The sequence below is a fragment of the Megalobrama amblycephala genome, linkage group LG12, assembly GCF_018812025.1.
Source record: "Megalobrama amblycephala isolate DHTTF-2021 linkage group LG12, ASM1881202v1, whole genome shotgun sequence".
Lineage (NCBI taxonomy): Eukaryota > Metazoa > Chordata > Actinopteri > Cypriniformes > Xenocyprididae > Megalobrama > Megalobrama amblycephala.
Genome location: NC_063055.1, coordinates 8719896 through 8744271, shown reverse-complemented (window position 1 = coordinate 8744271; position 24376 = coordinate 8719896). Strand labels below are relative to the sequence as shown.

General features: G+C 36.5%; 1 long non-coding RNA gene across 1 annotated transcript in view; it reads left to right on the top strand.

Annotated features, from left to right (window-relative positions):
- Positions 1 to 22992, top strand: part of LOC125279509 — a 57509-nt gene extending 34517 nt beyond the window's left edge. The window contains exon 6 of the long non-coding RNA XR_007187398.1: positions 22917 to 22992. This is a non-coding gene — a long non-coding RNA (uncharacterized LOC125279509). The remainder of the gene's footprint in view (positions 1 to 22916) is intronic.
- The last annotated feature ends 1384 nt before the right edge of the window (positions 22993 to 24376 follow it).

Below are 24376 nucleotides of genomic sequence, written 5' to 3'. Positions count from 1 at the left end.
ATACATTGTTGCAGCACCTCTCTTCCCAGTCTGTCAGTAATGCTCTGTTTAGATCCTGTTTCTACGAAGCCCCTATTTCCGAAAAGCGCAATGTGCTCTGATTGGTCACTGGACCAGTGTGTTGTGATTGGTCAACTGCTTTCAGTATGTTTTAGAAATGTCACACCCCTTACCATAACTGTGAGTTTTAACACACTACTAACTAACTAACTAACTCAATCAGGGCTCGCCCCCTTTTTTATGAGAATGATTTAAATGAGGAATATTGTGATGTGTTCGTTCCCGGAAGAAAACTCAAGACTACAATCGAGGCGATTCAGGGAGTTCAGAAACAGTGCTTACTGATACATTTAATAACTCCCTTTGGAGTGACTTTGTGCTTTGTAACTTTGCAGGCCTTTTTCATGCTCAAACAGCAACCTTACACACTAAAGAAAGTTGAAAATGTAAAAAAGGATAATAGGTCCTCTTTAAGTGCTTTACAGCTGAGGTCACCATTCATTTTCATTGTATGGAAAAGAGCAGCTTGGATATTTTACCATAAATCATTTTTTGTGTCAGACAGTAAAGTAACAGATTTTGAAAGATATGAAGGTTAGTAAATGATTTCATTTTTGGGTGAACTGTCCCTTTAACGGTTCAACACATGAACCGCCTCTTTATTTAAATTCCCAGTCACTTGAATACAAACTGATGCCTGATTGCACAGGAAATCTGATGGCTGTTTAATAAATGCATGGACCTCTTTTAGAGACACAGAGAGAGAAAGACACTGAAGGATGTTTGATGTCCTTAGCAAGCACAGCCCATTCGTGCCCCTGTGACCTCGCTACATTATAAATGCACTGAATTCATAAGCAGAGAACATAGACTGGCCAAGGCTACAAGAGTCTTTTGGTACCGACACAGAACTGCCAGATGAAGGACTGCTGAAGTGCTCATTGGTATTTTCAATGGAATCGAACTTTGACCTGTGGGATGTAAATGCTATGCCGAGTGCCATGATAAGATGCTTGTATTATTTATTTATTTATTTATTAAAAGCTGGAATTGCTGCCCTCACACAAACATTTTTTTAATAAATGCACTGTGATATTTAAATATATATTTACAAGTTGTTGAATGGAATATTTCTCGACAGCCCTGCTGAAGTAATCACTAGAAGTGTCTGTTAATATAATGTGTTCTTCTCTCACCTCCACTGGTGTCGTCGTTATATACAATTTTGGTCTAAACAACTAATTTATAAAGTATGATGATGAAGTATTTATAGGATGTCATATTTAATAGTGTGAAAACTAGATAATGAAGGATAGAAAAGTACATGCAGATTATCACTGCTGATATTAATGTTGAAACGGACCTGTCAAAGGTATAGTTCATCCAAAAATAACATCATTATGTCATTGTGAACCCATATGACTTGTACAAAAGCATATATTCCATATGTTATAAATTAATATAATAATTTTAACATCAGAATCAGAAAGAGCTTTATTGCCAGGTATGTTTACACATACTAGGAATTTGTTTTAGTGACAGAAGCTCCACAGTGCAACAGAGTAACAGTGACAAGACAAGACACAGATAATATAAAGAATAGAGGAATAATAAACAAATATACAAGATAGACAAAGTACAAAAAACAATATATAATATAGACAATTTGTATGCACAGTTATGATGTGTGCAAATTGAAATATAAATAAGTATGTGTTATTAAGTAAATGTATAATAGTGTTGTGTGTTTGAAACTGTTCCTCTGTCTGGTCGTTCTGGTGCTCAAAGCTCTGTAGCGCCGACCGGATGGCAACAGTTCAAAGAGGGAGTGTGCTGGATGTGAGGGGTCCAGAGTGATTTTCTTTGCCCTTTTTCTCACTCTGGATAAGTACAGTTCTTGGAGTGGGGAGGGTTGTGCCAATGATTCGCTCAGCAGACCGGACTACCCTCTGTAGTCTTCTGAGGTCAGATTTGGCAGCTGGGCTGAACCAGACAGATACATGATAATGTTTGTTAAACAGACTGAAATTTAAGTTGTTATTCATGGATGATCTTTCCTCCCAATGAGCCGTTAATTGAAGAAGCACTGCGTTTTGTAAATCTGAATACTGCAAAAACTCTCATTGAAATGACAAAGCTTAAAGTATTTTTTTTTTCCCAAAGTATTTGGCTAAATAAAGGATCTAGATTAGTTCTCAACAATTCCCTTGAAAAGATACCCCCTCATGTTTTTCCCCCCACCCAAACATTCAGTAATTTTGGGGGAAAAAGTTTTCCCAGTTTATTTTTCATTTCAACCCATATCCATTTTCTATATCCTTTTGAAATGTTTTTGTCATTTTCCACACAGATTGTTTCTCTGCCATGCTCTGCAACCCTATGAATAACAGCGCAGTCTTATTTTACTTGACTGCGATGTGGAATACAGCTCATTACAGAGCTGTATTATGGGAAAGGATGCTTTCCCGCTGAGCCAGATGCTGATGGCAGCTGGAATCCTCCTCCTAAATAGTTTAAATGACCAGAGTAGAAGCTGCCTCTTTACCCTGAACCAGCAATCAACAGAGTAAGACTTTTGATTAGCAACTTGAAGCTTATTATGGCAAAGAACCACCCATTTTGACATGAAGGGGTTGTGTAACTGGCATGAAAAATGACACTCTTTTTTTGACATTTAGGGGTGGATAAATCTGAAATCGATGTTAATGTAATAACAGACTGGCATGCAGAACAGTGGCAGTTCATTTAAACAATATTACTGCTGCCTTTGTGAAAGACTATACAAACAACACAGACAGAATGAGTGGAAAATGTGTAATAAGTAATGATTATTTCCATGACATGACTTTTGAAAACAAAGAAGAGTTTACAGTTACTTTTTGTTATGTATGGAAGCTTGTTTCCGCCATGGAATAAAAAAGACAATTGCGACTTTTTATCTCACAAGTTGCGAGTTTACAGTATATTTTGCCATTCTGACTTCTTTTCTGTGAATTGTGAGATATAAAGTCTCAATTCTCACAATCCTCAGAATCGTGAGTTTATATCTCACAATTCTGACTTTATTTCTCAGAATCGCAAGTTTATATCTCACAGTTATGACTTTATTTCTCAGAATCGCGAGTTTATATCTCACAATTCTGACTTTATTTCTCAGAATCGCAAGTTTATATCTCGCAGTTATGACTTTATTTCTCAGAATCGCGAGTTTATATCTCACAACTCTGACTTTATTTCTCAGAATCGCGAGTTTATATCTCACAGTTATGACTTTATTTCTCAGAATCGCGAGTTTATATCTCACAATTCTGACTTTATTTCTCAGAATCGCAAGTTTATATCTCGCAGTTATGACTTTATTTCTCAGAATCGCGAGTTTATATCTCACAATTCTGACTTTATTTCTCAGAATCGCGAGTTTATATCTCACAGTTATGACTTTATTTCTCAGAATCGTCAGTTTATATCTCACAATTCTGACTTTATTTCTCAGAATCGCAAGTTTATATCTCACAATTCTGACTTTATTTCTCAGAATCGCGAGTTTATATCTCACAATTGACTTTTTTTCTCAGAATCGTGAGTTTATATCTCACAATTCTGACTTTATTTCTCAGAATCGTGAGTTTATATCTCACAATTCTGACTTTATTTCTCAGAATCGCGAGTTTATATCTCACAGTTATGACTTTATTTCTCAGAATTGTGAGTTTATATCTCGCAGTTATGACTTTATTTCTCAGAATCGCGAGTTTATTTCTCACAGTTATGACTTTATTTCTCAGAATCGTGAGTTTATATCTCACAATTCTGACTTTATTTCTCAGAATCGTGAGTTTATATCTCACAATTCTGACTTTATTTCTCAGAATCGCGAGTTTATATCTCACAGTTATGACTTTATTTCTCAGAATCGCGAGTTTATATCTCACAATTCTGACTTTATTTCTCAGAATCGCAAGTTTATATCTCACAGTTATGACTTTATTTCTCAGAATCGTGAGTTTATATCTCACAATTCTGACTTTATTTCTCAGAATCGTGAGTTTATATCTCACAATTCTGACTTTATTTCTCAGAATCGCGAGTTTATATCTCACAATTCTGACTTTATTTCTCAGAATCGCAAGTTTATATCTCACAATTCTGACTTTATTTCTCAGAATCGCAAGTTTATATCTCACAATTCTGACTTTATTTCTCAGAATCGTGAGTTTACATCTCACAATTCTGACTTTATTTCTCAGAATCGCGAGTTTATATCTCACAGTTATGACTTTATTTCTCAGAATCGTGAGTTTATCTCACAATTCTGACTTTATTTCTCAGAATCGCAAGTTTATATCTCACAATTCTGACTTTATTTCTCAGAATCGTGAGTTTATATCTCACAATTGACTTTTTTCTCAGAATCGTGAGTTTATATCTCACAATTCTGACTTTATTTCTCAGAATCGTGAGTTTATATCTCACAATTCTGACTTTATTTCTCAGAATCGTGAGTTTATGTCTCACAATTCTGACTTTATTTCTCAGAATCGTGAGTTTATATCTCACAATTCTGACTTTATTTCTCAGAATCGCAAGTTTATATCTCACAATTCTGACTTTATTTCTCAGAATCGTGAGTTTATATCTCACAATTGACTTTTTTTCTCAGAATCGTGAGTTTATATCTCACAATTCTGACTTTATTTCTCAGAATCGCAAGTTTATATCTCACAATTCTGACTTTATTTCTCAGAATCGTGAGTTTATATCTCACAATTGACTTTTTTTCTCAGAATCGTGAGTTTATATCTCACAATTCTGACTTTATTTCTCAGAATCGTGAGTTTATATCTCACAATTCTGACTTTATTTCTCAGAATCGTGAGTTTATGTCTCACAATTCTGACTTTATTTCTCAGAATCGTGAGTTTATATCTCACAATTCTGACTTTATTTCTCAGAATCGCAAGTTTATATCTCACAATTCTGACTTTATTTCTCAGAATCGTGAGTTTATATCTCACAATTGACTTTTTTTCTCAGAATCGTGAGTTTATATCTCACAATTCTGACTTTATTTCTCAGAATCGTGAGTTTATATCTCACGATTCTGACTTTATTTCTCAGAATCGTGAGTTTATATCTCACAATTATGACTATTTCTCAGAATCGCGAGTTTATATCTCACAGTTCTAACTTTATTTCTCAGAATCGTGAGTTTATATCTCACAGTTCTGACTTTATTTCTCAGAATTGTGAGTTTATATCTCACAACTCTGACTTTATTTCTCAGAATCGTGAGTTTATATCTCGCAGTTCTGACTTTATTTCTCAGAATCGTGAGTTTATATCTCACAGTTCTGACTTTATTTCTTAGAATCGTGAGTTTATATCTCACAATTATGACTTTATTTCTCAGAATCGTGAGTTTATATCTCACGATTCTGACTTTATTTCTCAGAATCGTGAGTTTATATCTCACAATTATGACTATTTCTCAGAATCGCGAGTTTATATCTCACAGTTCTAACTTTATTTCTCAGAATCGTGAGTTTATATCTCACAGTTCTGACTTTATTTCTCAGAATTGTGAGTTTATATCTCACAACTCTGACTTTATTTCTCAGAATCGTGAGTTTATATCTCGCAGTTCTGACTTTATTTCTCAGAATCGTGAGTTTATATCTCACAGTTCTGACTTTATTTCTTAGAATCGTGAGTTTATATCTCACAGTTCTAACTTTATTTCTCAGAATCGCGAGTTTATATCTCACAATTCTGACTTTATTTCTCAGAATCGCGAGTTTATATCTCACAATTCTGACTTTATTTTTCAGAATCGCGAGTTTATATCTCACAATTCTGACTTTATTTCTCAGAATCGCGAGTTTATATCTCGCAGTTATGACTTTATTTCTCAGAATCGCGAGTTTATATCTCACAACTCTGACTTTATTTCTTAGAATCGCGAGTTTATATCTCACAATTCTGACTTTATTTCTCAGAATCGCGAGTTTATATCTCGCAGTTCTGACTTTATTTCTCAGAATCGCGAGTTTATATCTCGCAGTTATGACTTTATTTCTCAGAATCGCGAGTTTATATCTCACAGTTATGACTTTATTTCTCAGAATTGTGAGTTTATATCTCGCAGTTATGACTTTATTTCTCAGAATCGTGAGTTTATATCTCACAATTGACTTTATTTCTCAGAACCGTGAGTTTATATCTCACAATTCTGACTTTATTTCTCAGAATCGCGAGTTTATATCTCACAATTCTGACTTTATTTCTCAGAATCACGAGTTTATATCTCACAATTATGACTATTTCTCAGAATCGCGAGTTTATATCTCACAGTTCTAACTTTATTTCTCAGAATCGTGAGTTTATATCTCACAGTTCTGACTTTATTTCTCAGAATTGTGAGTTTATATCTCACAGTTCTAACTTTATTTCTCAGAATCGTGAGTTTATATCTCGCAGTTCTGACTTTATTTCTCAGAATCGTGAGTTTATATCTCACAGTTCTGACTTTATTTCTCAGAATTGTGAGTTTATATCTCACAGTTCTAACTTTATTTCTCAGAATCGTGAGTTTATATCTCGCAGTTCTGACTTTATTTCTCAGAATCGTGAGTTTATATCTCACAGTTCTGACTTTATTTCTTAGAATCGTGAGTTTATATCTCACAGTTCTAACTTTATTTCTCACAATCGCGAGTTTATATCTCACAATTCTGACTTTATTTCTCAGAATCGCGAGTTTATATCTCACAATTCTGACTTTATTTTTCAGAATCGCGAGTTTATATCTCACAATTCTGACTTTATTTCTCAGAATCGCGAGTTTATATCTCGCAGTTATGACTTTATTTCTCAGAATCGCGAGTTTATATCTCACAACTCTGACTTTATTTCTTAGAATCGCGAGTTTATATCTCACAATTCTGACTTTATTTCTCAGAATCGCGAGTTTATATCTCGCAGTTCTGACTTTATTTCTCAGAATCGCGAGTTTATATCTCGCAGTTATGACTTTATTTCTCAGAATCGCGAGTTTATATCTCACAGTTATGACTTTATTTCTCAGAATTGTGAGTTTATATCTCGCAGTTATGACTTTATTTCTCAGAATCGTGAGTTTATATCTCACAATTGACTTTATTTCTCAGAACCGTGAGTTTATATCTCACAATTCTGACTTTATTTCTCAGAATCGCGAGTTTATATCTCACAATTCTGACTTTATTTCTCAGAATCACGAGTTTATATCTCACAGTTCTGACTTTATTTCTCAGAATCGCGAGTTTATATCTCACAGTTCTGACTTTATTTTTCAGAATCGCGAGTTTATATCTCACAATTCTGACTTTAATTCTCAGAATCGCGAGTTTATATCTCACAGTTCTGACTTTATTTCTCAGAATCGCGAGTTTATATCTCACAATTATCAGAATTGCGATAATTATCTGATTTTGCGATAATCTGAATTATCTGACTTTATTTCTCAAAATTGTGGGTTTATATCTCACAGTTATGACTTTATTTCTCAGAATCGTGAGTTTATAATTCAATTCAATTTGCTTTATTGGCATGACATATTTAGGTACATATTGCCAAAGCATTGCATAAAGCAAAACAAAAACAAATATACGAACAAGAACATATATAAAATGCATTCATATATATATTTATACACATATCAATAGTAATATAATATGGATGTGTTCACTCAGTACCTCTTAGTTTGTGGCAATTATAAATATATTGTGCTATTAAAGTGGAAGAAGGTCCTTCACCAAGTAATATTTTCAGTTTGTCAGTTTCATGGAGTGACTGGAACTCCTGGATGATGTGCTGTATTTGACAGTACAGTGTCTCTCTTAAGGTTGTGAATTTATCACAGTGGAGGAGGAAGTGTGCCTCCGTCTCAACTGCCCCTGATCTACATTCATTACAGACTCGCTCTTCTTTGGGTAACCATGTCTTCTTGTATCGCCCTCTTTCTATGGCCAGCTGGTGGTCACTAAGTCTGTACTTGGTTAATAAATTCCTGTGTGTTGTATTTCTGACAGAGGTGAGATATTCGGCCAGGCTGTACTCTCTGTTTAGATTAAGGTAACACTGGAGATGACTCTGCTCTTTCGTTTGCTCTTTCCAGTGCTGTATGTATGCTTTTTTCTCTTTACTCATAATTTCTTTAATTCTTACAGGGTTTTCTGGGGCAGTGATTTTGAATGCTTTGTTTGTCATTTCTGACACCATTGCAGAAAGATGACTTTTCTGAGCACTCAGTTCTTGTGTTTTTAGTGCTTTAAAATGAAGTGTGTCTTCAGGACTAGATTTTAAGTGTATCCAGAACTTTAAAGCTCTTTTTTTTAATCATTAAATTGAGGGGAAGACGGCCTAGTTCTGCCCTACAGCCGTTATTAGGTGTGTTTCTGTGGACATGAAGGATGCTTCTACAGAACTCTACATGTAGACCTTCTAAAGGATGTTTGTCCCAAGCCTTATGGCTGTAGTTACTCGCTGGACCCCACACCTCACTTCCATATGAGGCAATGGGCAGTATCACACTATCAAAGATCTTTGTCCAAATTCTGATTGGAATGTTTATTTTGAATAATTTAGTTCGTATGGCATGCATTGCTCTGCTGGCTTTTATAAGTAATGTTTTAATAGCCAAATTGAAATTTCCAGTGGGTGTTAAAACCAAACCAAGATAAATATATTGTAAAGAGTGCTGAAGAGTGGTGTTGTTTACAGTAAATGCATGTTTATGTTCCAGATTTCTGGGTTTTTTCTGAAATATCATAATCTTAGTTCCCTTTCGTGGGAACTATCGACGCTACGTCGGATGACGTGATGGGAACTCTCTGTATTTTGTGTTCATGAAGCACCTCTGTATCCAACCAATGAAAAGACGTGACGTCAGAGGCGGGTGACGTCACGGATCAGGAAGCTATAAAGCACACCTGAACACAAAGCACGCCAGCTTCTGTTGTCTTCAGCAAGCGCTCTCTGTATCTTGTGTGTCTTATTTGGTGTTGTTTGTCTTATTACATATAAACAAGTCAAGATCTCTTCGTCTGAGGACAAGAGTATCTCACACCAATCCATATATTTATATATAAAAAAGACACGTATTATGGCGAGAAAACAGCAGTGAAATGGGAGTGAGCCCAGGCAGCTCTCGAGGGAGCGTCTGTGTGCACTGTAAAAACTCGGCTTTGAAGTTTTCATTAAAGAATATATGGCTCGGATCTCGCGTTGCCGAGGCAGCGCGTAGATTGAGTTTTCATTAAAGAATATGGCTCGGATCTCGCGTTGCCGAGGCAGCGCGTAGTTTAAGTCTGTAAGAATGAATATACGGCTTGGGTCTTGCGTTTGCCGAGGCTGCGCATATATCACGTGTCCGTAATTATGCATGTGTGTGTGTATATATATGTATATATATATATATTATATATTAAGGGATCTGAGTAGACGGGAGTTCCCTTTCTCTCTTTCCCTAAAATACCTTGCGAATTATTACGAGCTATAATTCTTTTTTGTGTATTCTAAATATATTCAGTCTGTTCAAAAAATATATATTTATATAAGAACTGGCTGCATTTAATTTGAGGATTAAATGAAATATTGAATAATTAAATTCTGAGGAATATTTGGAAGAGTGGAAAAATCTCCCGAATGTTTCGAAGTGGGTGCTGCTCATGATAGAACAGGGCTACAGAATTCAGTTCGGTTCACGACCGCCCAAGTTCAATGGGGTGCTTCCTACGGTGGTAACCCCAGATTAGTCTCTGGTGATGGAGCAAGAAGTAACGACGCTTTTGCAAAAAGGGGCTATAGAAAGGGTTTCCCCTCCCAGCAAAATGTCGGGCTTTTACAGCCGCTACTTCATTGTTCCGAAGAAGGATGGAGGGTTGCGTCCGATCATAGATTTATGTGTGTTAAATCGATCTGTAAGGAAATTGAAGTTCAAAATGCTTACACTCAGACAGATCATCCCTCAGATCAGGTCCGAGGACTGGTTTGTAGCGATAGATCTGAAAGACGCATACTTTCATGTATCCATCCATCCTTCACACAGGAAGTTCCTCAGGTTTGCTTTCGGGGGCGAAGCTTACCAATACAGGGTTCTTCCGTTCGGCCTATCCCTCTCACCCCGCACGTTCACGAAGTGCGTGGATGCAGCGCTGGCTCCGCTGAGACTCCAGGGCATCCGCGTGCTGAACTATATCGACAATTGGTTGATACTAGCTCAAACAGAACGATTGGCAGTTCAACATCGAGATGTTGTTCTGTCGCACATGAAGAGGCTTGGGCTGAGGCTCAACGCCAAAAAGAGTGTGCTGGTCCCGAGTCAGGTTGCAAACTACTTAGGTGTAATCTGGGATTCCACCACGATGCAGGCGCAGTTGTCCCCTGCTCGTGTGAGTTCCATTCTCGGGGCCGTGAAAGGGGTGAAGTTAGGCCAGTCACTCACTGTAAAACAGTTTTCAGAGACTGTTGGGTCTGATGGCAGCTGCGTCCAACGTTATTACTTTTGGTCTCCTGCACATGAGACCCTTACAGTGGTGGCTCAGGACCAAGGGGTTTTCCCCGAGGGGAAATCCTTTTCGCATGATCAAAGTCACGCGGCGATGCCTTCGTGCTCTGGTCATGTGGAGAAAGCCTTGGTTCCTAACCCAGGGACCCGTGCTGGGGACTTCTGGTCGTCGTGTAATGCTTACGACAGATGCTTCCCTCACGGGCTGGGGAGCGGTCATGAGTGGCCGCTCAGCTCGGGGTCTGTGGGAGGACCATCAGCGCTCCTGGCACATAAATCAGCTGGAGATGATGGCGGTGTTCCTTGCACTAAAACACTTCCTCCCCGCCCTGAGAGACCATCATGTGCTGGTCCGTACGGACAACACTGCGGTGGTCTCGTACATCAACTATCAGGGGGGTTTGCGGTCTCGCCTATTATCCAAGCTGGCCAGTCGCATCCTCCTCTGGTCCCAGGGAAAGAGAGCAGCTTACATCCCCGGGTGGTTGAATGTGGGAGCGGACGCCCTGTCGAGGCAGGGCGCGAGACCGGGGGAATGGAAACTCCACACCGAGGTGATGGAGTTGATATGGAAAACTTTCGGTCGAGCTCAAGTCGATCTATTTGCCACAGAGGAGTCAGCTCAGTGCCCTCTGTGGTACTCACTTCAGCACCCAGCACCTCTAGGGCTGGATGCCATGCTACAGACGTGGCCGAGGCTGCGTCTGTATGCATTCCCCCCAGTCTCAATGTTACCGGGAGTTCTGGAGAAGGTTCGCCAGGAGAAGGTCGACCTAATATTGGTGGCCCCTTACTGGCCGACCAGAATATGGTTTTCGGACATAATGTCTCTACTTCACGGTTCTCCCTTAGAGCTTCCTCTCAGGCAGGATCTCCTGTCTCAAGCGGGCGGCATGATTCTCCATCCCCACCCAGAAATGTGGAAACTGTGGGCCTGGCCCCTGAGGGGGCAAGGCTCATAGGAACTGGTCTCTCAACCGAGGTTGTGGAGACCATCCTTCACTCCAGAGCTCCCTCCACGAGGAAGTTGTACTTATATAAATGGAAATTGTTCTCTGTGTTGTGTGAACAGCATAATTTGGACCCGGTCCATTCTTCTGTCTTTGACGTGCTTCAGTTCCTTCAGGAAAAGTTCTCGGAAGGTTTAACCCCTTCCACGCTGAAAGTATATGTGGCCGCTATTTCGGCTCATCATATCCCTGTAGGGGGCTCCTCGCTGGGTCGAGACCCCCTAGTAGTACGCTTCCTCCGTGGTGCACTCAGGTTGAGACCTGTGGTGCGCACAAAGACCCCGACCTGGGACCTCACTATTGTGCTCCAAGGGCTGGCTGAGGCTCCCTTCGAGCCAATAGAGGAGGTGTCAGACAAGTTCTTGACACTTAAAACTATCTTTCTCTTGGCCGTCTCTTCTTTGAAGAGAATTGGTGATTTACAAGCGCTGTCAGTCGCTCCATCTTGTCTTGAGTTTGCGCCTGGTATGGTGAAAGCCTTTCTGCATACCAGGCCGGGCTATGTTCCAAAAGTTCCGACGAGGGTCCCAGGCCCCATTGTACTTGAGGCTTTCTGCCTGCCTCCTTTCGCAAATTTGGATCAAGAAAGGAAGAATCTGCTTTGCCCTGTAAGAGCATTAGATGCGTATGTTCACAGAGCTGCCCTGTGGAGAAAAACAGAACAATTGTTTGTATGTTATGGGTCCCCTAAGAAGGGGGCCCAGCATCTAAACAGCGGATGAGCAAGTGGGTGGTCGAGGCCATCTCACTTGCGTATGAGACGGTGGGGCGCCCGTGTCCTTTGATGGTGCGGGCTCACTCCACGAGAGGTATGGCCGCGTCCAGAGCTCTCCTATCTGGTGTCTCTATGGACGACATTTGTGGTGCGGCTGGATGGTCATCCCAGCACACCTTTATCAGATTTTACAATCTTCACCTTAACATCACTCCGGGGGCCAGGGTGCTACAAGATAGCAGCCAGGCACTCTGAGAGATGGCGTAGTTGGGATTGCGTTCCCATCACGTCATCCGACGTAACGTCGATAGTTCCCACGAAAGGGAACGTCTCGGGTTACGAGTGTAACCCTTGTTCCCTGAGTAAGGGAACGAGACGCTACGTCACGTGGCCGTATCTCCTGCATACCTGGTGCGCTTGCTTCAGACATTTTACAGAAGCTGGCGTGCTTTGTTTTCAGGTGTGCTTTATAGCTTCCTGATCCGTGACGTCACCCGCCTCTGACGTCACGTCTTTTCATTGGTTGGATACAGAGGTGCTTCACGAACACAAAATACAGAGGGTTCCCATCACGTCATCCGACGTAGCATCTCGTTCCCTTACTCAGGGAACAAGGGTTACACTCGTAACCAATGTTCCCTCTAAGCTGCGCACTTCTGAAGCCGCGGCCGCGCAGAAGAAATAATTGCCGCGCAGAGAACAGACATGAAAATTATTGTAGTAGATTAAATGAGAAATAATTGCAGTGCTCTGGACAACCGTTATAGAGTTATTGTCGCTATAGAGTTGGAACCGGTGAATGCGGTTTACAGGTTTCATAGAAAGAGAACGATGAGCACGTGTGAGCTGGCTGGCCCTGAGCCAAATAATCAGTAGCGGTAAGAATACTGTCATGTTTGCGGACTAAATACATCAACACGAGAGGCAACGCGAAACGAAAAGAAATGTGAAATAAAACGTCATGTTTTGATGAAAAGTGGTGGATGATGGGCACAGAATACTAACAAAACTCTGAGACATTTACAATCACACACCCACCACAAGTGTAGCGTGCAAACTGAAAATACATCAGTGATATACCTCAGTTTAAATAGATTTGTGTGTGTGGTGGTGGTGTGGGTTTCAGGGATGTTTAGATAACTATAAACTAATTAACGTTCACTTTTCTTAAAAATATTTAGCTATCAGATCTGTTTAAATGCTTCAGTTTGTTTTCACTATATAATATATTAAAACAAATGGAAGCATTTAAACTGATATAATACTGTATATCAGTTTAAATATTTAAATATTATATTATATTTTATTATATTATAATGTAAGCCTAATAAAAAATTGATCTCACAAGGGGATTGTTTAGGGCGCCTTGCCACGAAAAATCTTAACCTCCTGGTATATAAAATCTGGGAAATTCATAAGCAATAAACATGTAATTTTGATGGTTTAACACTGTCTGTTGCTAATAATTGACTGTACAAAAACACATTATGGTTGTCCCAAACCATCATTGTAACTGCTCATTATTATATTATTTATTATAAAGAATTGAACTGTCTTGCAGGAGGACAGAAATTATTTTTTAATAGAATTTCTTGATAAAGACTGGTACAGTTAATACAGCAATGTGAAAAAATCTCAAGTAACCTAAAATGTGCTTAATTTAGTGACTGAACTGCTTGATTCAAAAATATTATTTAATAAATCACTAAGTTACATCAAGGGTCAAATAAAATAGAAACGGCACATTAAAGTTAAATGTTACAGTTGCATGATAAAACCATTTTTTTGTGTGCGTTTACGTTCATTGTACAGGTCTGATATAAAGTATGTTTTTGCTCAGGTGGCCAAAATGTGCGCTCAACAGAGAAAAGTTTTGCTCAGCGAGAAAAAAAATTAGAGGGAACATTGCTCGTAACCCGAGACGTTTTCTGGATGTTGACTTCTAAGGCCCAGTCATGGCAGTATTTAGTTAAAATGTCTAGGTGGTTCTGGAGACCTTCCGCCGTTTTAGACAGAATTAGTAAGTCGTCTGCATATAGTAAATATTTGACTTCTGTGTCAAATAGTTGTAGTCCTGGACTCTCTGATTGGTCCAGTAGATCTGCCAATTCATTAATATAAATGTTAAATAAAGTTGGGCTGAGGCAGCAGCCTTGTCTGACCCCTCGCTCTTGGGAGAAATATTCTGTTCTCTGATGACCTATTTTTACTGCACATTTATTTTGGTTATACATGTTTTTAATTAAGTCATATATTTTGCCCCCAATACCACTTTGAATGATCTTATAAAACAATCCTTTATGCCAAATGGAGTCAAAAGCTTTCTTGAAATCTACGAAGCATGCAAATATTTTTCCGTCTTTCTTTTGGTGTACGTGTTTGTTTATTATTGTGTGTAGTGTGTGAATATGATCAGTGGTTCGATGTTTGGGAAGGAAGCCAATTTGAGATTTGCTGATGACATTGTGCTGCTTTAAGAAAAATGAAATCCGAGAGTTAATTATAGAACAAAATACTTTTCCCAAATTACTGGTTACACAGATTCCTCTGTAGTTATTAGGGTCTGTTTTGTCTCCACTTTTAAAGATGGGAGAAATGAGCCCTGTATTCCAGACCTCTGGAAAAACACCTGAACTCAGAATTAAGTTAAAGAGTTTGAGCAATGCATTCTGAAGTTCAGGAGAGCTGTTTTTTAGCATCTCATTTTTTATTTTGTCAGGGCCACAGGATTTATTAGATTTGAGAGATTTCAGCTTTCCACTAAGTTCTTGTTGGGTTATTGGATAATCTAGTGGATTTTGGTTGTTTTTGATGCATGACTCAAGAGCGTTCAATTTTTCAAGGACTTTTAATTGGTTGGGATTATTTAAAGGGTCAGTTTGATGGCTATAGAGGTTCTCGAAATAATCTTTCCAAATTTGACCATCTTGTATGGCTGGTTCTTGTGGCTTTGTAGTGTTCAAACTGTTCCACATGCTCCAGAACTGGCCCTGATCAATTGTGTTTTCAATCTTTTGAAGCGTGTTGTTATAATAATTCAGTTTCTTCTGTCTCAGTGTGTTTTTGTATTGTTTCAGAAGTTCTGAGTGTTTTAAGCGCAACTCAGTGTTGACTGGATCTTTGTGTTTTTGATTTGAAATGAATCGTAGCTCTTGTCTAATTGTTTTACAGTCATGGTCAAACCATTTTTCAGAAGGTTTTTGTTTAGTGCTTTTTTTGTGTTTACATGGTGTCATTTTATTTAAATGAGCTTTTTTTGCTATATTTTCAAAAATGTCATTAATATGTTTAATTGCTAAGTCAATTCCCTTCCGATTAATATCAAATGTTGAACTGCTAAACAATGTTATGGAATTGACTATTTCATCTGAGTTTAACACTCTGATATATGTTTCAGCAGTGCTATGAGTCCATGTATCTGATGTGTCAAGTTTATATAGACGAATTGGCTTTTTATGTATTTCTCTTGGTTTGATGTTTTCACCCTTAATGGAAACAATGATCTAGCTGTGATCAGACAAGGGTGACTGAGCTTTGATGGTAAATGCACGGAAATAGGAGGGGATTATATTTGATATGGCATAATCTACAACACTGTTCCCAAGATTTGAGCCATAGGTAAAGTGTCCACAGGAATCTTCTTTGATTCTACCATTCAGGATATAAAGGCCTAAAGTTTGACAAAGGTGAGCTATCTCCTTCCCATATATATTATTACCATATATATCCTTTATATCTCACAATTGACTTTATTTCTCAGAATCGTGAGTTTATATCTCACAATTATGACTTTATTTCTCAGAATCGCAAGTTTATATCTCACAATTGACTTTATTTCTCAGAATCGTGAGTTTATATCTCACAATTCTGACTTTATTTCTCAGAATCGTGAGTTTATATCTCACAATTATGACTTTATTTCTCAGAATCGCGAGTTTATATCTCACAATTGACTTTATTTCTCAGAATCGTGAGTTTATATCTCACAATTCTGACTTTATTTCTCAGAATCGCGAGTTTATATCTCACAATTCTGACTTTATTTCTCAGAATCGCGAGTTTATATCTCACAATTATGACTTTATTTCTCAGAATCGCGAGTTTATATCTCACAATTATGACTTTATTTCTCAGAATCGTGAGTTTATATCTCACAATTCTGACTTTATTTCTCAGAATTGCGGGTTTATATCTCACAGTTATGACTTTATTTCTCAGAATCGCGAGTTTATATCTCACAATTGACTTTATTTCTCAGAATCGTGAGTTTATATCTCACAATTATGACTTTATTTCTCAGAATCGCGAGTTTATATCTCACAATTGACTTTATTTCTCAGAATCGTGAGTTTATATCTCACAATTATGACTTTATTTCTCAGAATCGCGAGTTTATATCTCACAATTATCAGAATTGCGATAATTATCTGAATTATCTGACTTTATTTCTCAGAATCGCGAGTTTATATCTCACAATTCTGACTTTATTTCTCATAATCGCGAGTTTATATCTCACAATTATGACTTTATTTTTCAGAATCGCGAGTTTATATCTCACAATTCTGACTTTATTTCTCAGAATCGCGAGTTTATATCTCACAATTCTGACTTTATTTCTCAGAATCGCGAGTTTATATCTCACAATTCTGACTTTATTTCTCAGAATCGTGAGTTTATATCTCACAATTCTGACTTTATTTCTCAGAATCGCGAGTTTATATCTCACAATTCTGACTTTATTTCTCAGAATCGCGAGTTTATATCTCACAATTATGACTTTATTTCTCAGAATCGCGAGTTTATATCTCACAATTATGACTTTATTTCTCAGAATCGCGAGTTTATATCTCGCAGTTATAACTTGATTTCTCAGAATCGCGAGTTTATATCTCACAATTCTGACTTTATTTCTCAGAATCGCGAGTTTATATCTCACAATTCTGACTTTATTTCTCAGAATCGCGAGTTTATATCTCACAATTATGACTTTATTTCTCAGAATCGCGAGTTTATATCTCGCAGTTCTGACTTTAATTCTCAGAATCGCGAGTTTATATCTCGCAGTTCTGACTTTATTTCTCAGAATCGCGAGTTTATATCTCACAATTCTGACTTTATTTCTCAGAATTGCGGGTTTATATCTCACAATTATAACTTTCTCAGAAATGCGAGTTTATATCTCACAATTATCAGAATTGCGATAATTATCTGATTTTGCGATTATGATCTGAATTATCTGACTTTATTTCTCAAAATTGTGGGTTTATATCTCACAGTTATGACTTTATTTCTCAGAATCGCGAGTTTATATCTCACAATTGACTTTATTTCTCAGAATCGTGAGTTTATATCTCACAATTATGACTTTATTTGTCAGAATCGCGAGTTTGTATCTCACAATTATCAGAATTGCGATAATTATCTGATTTTGCGATAATGATCTGAATGATCTGACTTTATTTCTCAAAATTGTGGGTTTATATCTAACAGTTATGACTTTATTTCTCAGAATCGCGAGTTTATATCTCACAATTGACTTTATTTCTCAGAATCGTGAGTTTATATCTCACAATTATGACTTTATTTCTCAGAATCGTGAGTTTATATCTCACAATTATGACTTTATTTCTCAGAATCGCGAGTTTATATCTCACAATTGACTTTATTTCTCAGAATCGTGAGTTTATATCTCACAATTATGACTTTATTTCTCAGAATCGCGAGTTTGTATCTCACAATTATCAGAATTGCGATAATTATCTGATTTTGCGATAATGATCTGAATTATCTGACTTTATTTCTCAAAATTGTGGGTTTATATCTCACAGTTATGACTTTATTTCTCAGAATCGCGAGTTTATATCTCACAATTCTGACTTTATTTCTCACGATGGCGGGTTTATATCTCACAATTCTGAGAAAAGTCAGAATTGCAAGAATAAAGTCACAATTACCTTTTTTATTTTTTATTCATTGGTAAAAAAACAAGCTTCCATAGTTATGTGCTTAAAAACTGTGGAGAAATTGGCACAGATTTGAAAGACTAGATCATGTGCTGTAACATTATAAATGTCTTTACTGTCACTTTTGGTCAATTGCTGAATAAAAGTATTAATTTCTCAAAAAACAAAACAAAAAAACCCCTAACTTTTAAACAGTAGTATTTTGCATCTTATTTTGTGATTTCACAGTGTTCAGATGAGAGAAATGTGTGTGACAGCCGTGTGCAGGGTCAGCGCTCTGTGCCGAACATTGCTGCCGTGTGTCGCCTGTGATCACATCTGGCACTGACTAGAGCGAAGGATAAATTAATGTAAGTTATATAACAAACTTTGCAGTTTTCACAACTGGTAGAAAGAGGATTCAAAGGGAAATAATCTTAGAGATCTTAATTAAGTTAGTGAAAAAAGATTGCATAAGTACAGATTTTTTGGGGGGCAGCAAAAGACATTTGTCCATACAGTAAATAGGGTCTACAAACACACATTAACAAACATGCCTCAAGTGACCAAGCTCCTGCAGTAAGCAGCTCCAAGGACATAGTTCAGGGAAACACTGTGAATGTGTCTGCTGCTTCTATCTACACATTCACGCCTGTCTTTGTCGCTGAATCCGAGTCAGCCGTGAATCAAAGACATCACAGCATGACACTTTTTCCATCTGTCAGATTTGCATTGACAATGCAGCTGTTTCATGGTACAGAAAGACTGAATAAAGATTTGACTTTTGAACCATAGCACAGCAAAGGGAGGAATGATAATCTTTAGGACTGTGCCTTTGAATCTTTAGGACATAATGACTCACTGTTATCTTGGCAATTTGAATGCACAGCCACAAGAACTGAAAAGACTGGCTACTGCTGTATTTGCGGCTGGGTATTAATATATATGAATTTATTTGCATGTGCTAAGTGTCATAGCATCATATAATGGCACAATTATACTCAATTTAATTACAAATTCAGTTAATTTATTGTATTTAGTGCAATATTTACCCATTTTATCTGGAAAGATCACAAATTGCAGGTCATTGGTAGTCAAAGTGGTAAATCTTTTATTTAGAAAGCAGGACTTATTCTGCCATATTGCGCATTGCACTTTCTCCCATTCATAGAAATAGGAGTGCACTGTCTTTCTGTATATAAAGTGTTTGTTGTTAAGTGTTACCAAGTATTACTATTTAGATATATTGTGATATCCAAAAATTTGCATAAGTATGTGGATGAAAACCCCGATAGTGATGCTGCAAACTATTAAAACACTCCCAAATAGGGTAATAAACTTTGGAATAATAGATAATTCTCTCTATTCTCCATGGTTTTAATTTAATTACATCATTATATTACTTATTTTGAAACAAGGCATCATGCTTTTCTCACCCAAATTTAGATCGGCACAGATTTCATTGTTGTGAAAGTACCTTGTAAAACCTCTAAGCGATCAATTATGAGCTGCTGATTAGATTCAGGAATGAGAAAACAATGTGTTTGTTGTAAATTAATTAGAGAAGAATAATAATGAATTAACACTGATCTCATCTGGTCTAAGGATAGTTTCAAAAAATGTTGTTTCATTCCGTACAGCCGCCTTTAGCACAGCATCTAATTCAGCATAGCTATTAAATCTATTAAACTGCCACACGTATATCTATTGATTTGATTTTGACTGATTTGTAATGGAGGTGGGGTTGAAGCGATTCAGTAAATTAAAGCAAAACGCACACTGGGGACAATCAGTCAATATATGTGAGGCTGGAGAATATACACATGAAAATAGCTGTACTGTTTAAACCATCAGTGGGCAAAAACCAATTAAATTACTTGCACAATCCAGGCAGAAGAAAAACAAATAGGGGAAAGAGATGGTGGGGATTTAGCAAGGATTTCCCTTCTCAGAGCTATAAATATGAAAGCCAGTGGGGCATCACTGTCCTTGGGTGGACAGTTGTAGAGACGTCTGCGTTTGTTTTTCAAACATGGATAGAAGATAAGAGTTTATATAGATATTTTCCTCTCCATAATGCCACAGGACCATGGTCAGATGTCTCAAAACTCCATACTATATATACATTTATGAACAGCGCAACATTTCTGATCAGGTCTTCATCAGGCACCCTGATTTTTCCTTTTATTTCCTATTTATTATTATCTTTTTTGTCCTGCACCTGAGTCCATCTTGGGTTTAGGATGTTCACACCTTTTTGTATTTTTTGCATGCTACATTACATTTATGCATTTCCCAGAATATCAGGTTTGAATGGTTAGAAATAAAAGAGAAAGGTCACTCGCAATTGGATGCTTTAGCTATCTGTACTTGTCTAGACAGCACAATTATTTCCACATAATGCTACAAAAATACTCAAGGGTGAATTCACTAAACAATTGCACTTTATAGGTGAATTTCAGCTGTAATTCTGTTTTATGGTTACTTTGTTTCCTGATGTGAAATGATTTAGCATAAATATGTAGTACCACTGAAAGAAGTCTGCATTTATTTGATCAAAAATACAGTAAAAATAATAATATTGTGAAATATTATTACTATTCAAAAGAACTATTTTCTGTTTATATATATATATATATATATATATATATATATATATATATATATATATATATATATATATTAAAATGTAATTTATTCCTGTGATGCAAAGCTGAAATTTCAGCATCATTACTCCAGTCTTCAGTGTCACATGATCCTTCAGAAATCATTCTGATATGCTGATTTGATGATCAAGAAACATTTATTCCAATTTTTTTTTTTTTTTTTACAATGTAGAAGTCTTTACTGTCACCTTTGATCGATTTATTGCATCCTCACAGAAAAAAAAAATACTGACCCCAAACTTTTGAACAGTAGTGTATATAGAATTATAATATATTAGCATTTTAATGAAATCCGGGACTGCAGTGCCTGGACCAGGAATGTTTTGTAGATAATTGTTTAAGCATATTGGATACTAAAAAAATGCAGACAGCATTTGCAAATAAACGACGCTATCAGAAGCCGCAGATCATTCTTAGTGAATTTCAGAAAGAAAGGTCTCCAATAAAGGAGTCCTCGAAATGTCTCGAAAGAACCTCTTTGGCTGCTTCTGGCTTAAGTAGGGATGGGATTCAATTATCCGCAGAATTAACTAATTAGCCTGATATGAAAAAGAGCAGTTCTGGAGCACCCTCTGAGAGCAAGCAGGTGAGAGAGATCTCTCTCTCTCTCTCTCTCTCTCTCTCTCTCTCTTTCTCTCTCTCTGAGAATGCCCTTCATGCAAATGACTTCTGATTTGTCAGAGATGGCTGATTCCGACTCAGCATGGCACTTCTTAATCAATTGGCAAATGGCCACTGTGATCTTTCGGATGCTACAGATCATTACAGTTCAATTATATTGTATATTAGCCTGAATCTTTTAACCTAGGGACAATAGCGCACATGGCCTGGAATCCCAAAAGCTCTAGTACAAAACCTAGTGAGCTTCCCCTTTGCTTTGTTTACAACATTTGAATTGAAATAGAACCTCAATGACTGTTTTTAAGCATTTCTATAGGCATGAGTCATCATAATGACTCACAATAGAGTGCAAATGTCAGGTTCCGGAAGTAAAAACTACATTGATTTTCTCCATAGGGAAATTGATTTTTAACAAAAACTTCTAAAGCTTTCTAAATCTATTTTGACCCCTCAGCCTGCATTATTTCAGCTTATTTTTAAAATAATTGTGGAATTCGTGGTGAAAAACTACATTACCCATGATGCTGTACAGAAAATTCCACCAATCAGAGAATTAAGCTAAAAGCACCAAAAGAGCACTTTAGCTTCACTTACTTCCATAAAACTCTGTGAATGACTTATGTCGATCTCCCTATGCTCTCGAAATACTTAAATATTTAAATATACTGTATATGCGTATTTTACATAAAACTTAAAATATATTGTTATTACATAATATAATCAACAATTTAAAAGAGTAGTTTTATACTCATCATTTTTGATTCGATTATGCTGTTCGCAATGCTTCATGGTATTGTAGTTCTTTTCCTCACTAAAGCCATTAAGTACACAGTCGTGTAACTTTGTGTTTTTGTTCGGTTTTCAAATACTTTTTGCTTCAAATCAAAGTTTTTAATGTTATGATTCACCTCGTTGCTGTTTGACTTGGTTCATGGCTTATAACGCTTTAAATCCCTATGGGAAAAATGAATGGAAAAAATACTTTCGGAACCAGCACCGCTGAAAAAGTGTTGCACTCTTTCAATACAGGAAAAATGAGAGGAACAACAGTTCTTTTAAAAAGCATAAGTATATGACACATTTTTTTGGTGAAAAAAATAGTCTGGTTTTAATTTTTTATATATATATATATATATATATATATATATATATATATATATATAATAATATATATAATATTATATTATATTATATTATATTATATTATATAATATGTGTGTGTTAAAGTTAATAATTATTTTATTTAATTATAAATTATTTTTAATTATTTAATTTAATTATAAATTATTTTATTTAATGTAATTATTTAAATTATTTTGTGCAATTATGTATCAGACACATTTGTTTAAATTATTAGTGTTGACTCAAATGTAAGTATATATTAATCATAATCAACATTTCTCTCACCATAATTAGGTTACTTGCCTTTTGAAACAACCTTCATGTCAGGAGTGCGCATGACGCCTGCAGAGGCAGCTCACGTGGTTTTGGGAGAGATAAAGAGTAACGCAAAATAAGGTAAAAGGTCTTTTTCACTTATTTGGGTACCTGTCATATTTACTTTTACTTTTACTTATTTATATATTTGTTCATTTATTCAGATTTTTTTCTAACAATATCCCAAAAGAGGTAGAAAAGCTAACTCAGATATATTAAAAATGGGCGTGTGACACTTCTGAGCATAATTTCGGCATTCAGAGAGAGTTTTAAATCTCTTTCCTCCAAGTCTGCATAGTTTTTTTTCCCTCTCTCTCTGTCTTCAAACAGTCAGATGTGCATTTTCCCATTAAATCAGACGAATATATTATGAAGGACAGCTTTGGCTATTATGCTGTGAAGAAGTAGTCTGTCAGTTTAAAGAATAGTCTCCTAGGCTTGAGGGTAAAAATGGATTTTGATGCCAGAGTAGCTTACTCAGCTGTCTGTAGAGAAAACGGTCCAGCGCGATTCTGATTTTATAACCAAATTTGTTAGCAGTGACTTGACTTTTCTGTCCTGACCTCTCCGAAACTATTGCCCTGCTTGCCACAGTGATACAGCTGGATGATTCTGTTAGAAATTTCATATCTTATTTGAGGCAGTGCTTCTCAAATGGTGTGGGTCAAGACCTAAAATACATTGAAGGTCTGTAATTTTACAGCAGAACAGCAGGGAAGGAGCAATGCAGAATGAAACAAACAAAATGCTACTAGAGATGCATGATATATCTGTACCATATCAGGTATTGGACGATATTTCAATGATTTTATTAATCCTTATCTGCCAATATCCAATATTTAATTGTGCATGCTCCTTTTCCCTATTTTTGCATTTGTTATTTTTGCTGTCATCTAACATTCAAAGTTAATCTTTATAATAACAATGTTAAATGTATTTTTAAGCAAATCTCAAAATGAATATCCATTTCCATTTTTCAAACTGCATGTGGATTAACTCATCGTTAGTCTTTATAATATAATAACACTGTTAAATGTTTTCTTTAGCAAATCTCATAATGAATATCCATTTTTTTATACTATGCATTGTGATGCCTAAATTCACTTGTTGTATTTACAGTTTTAGTTTTTACTGTTTTTTTTTTTTTTTAGGTAAAATTGTATAGAATATCAGACATTTATTGGTTATTGTCCACAACATTAATATAATTATCAACTTAATGGTATTAGCCAGAATTTTAATATCGGTGCATCCCTAAATCTAAGTAAACAAATAATCATGCAAAGTTAGGATAGCAAAATAAATAGGCTTATCAATTTTTCAAATGCTTGCCATAGGATTCGTTGTTGATGCCTATCAAAGTGTCTTTCGTTTGGTAGAAGCTAGCAATGACAAAAGAAAATACAACCCATATTACATTGAAGACCTATAATGCCCCT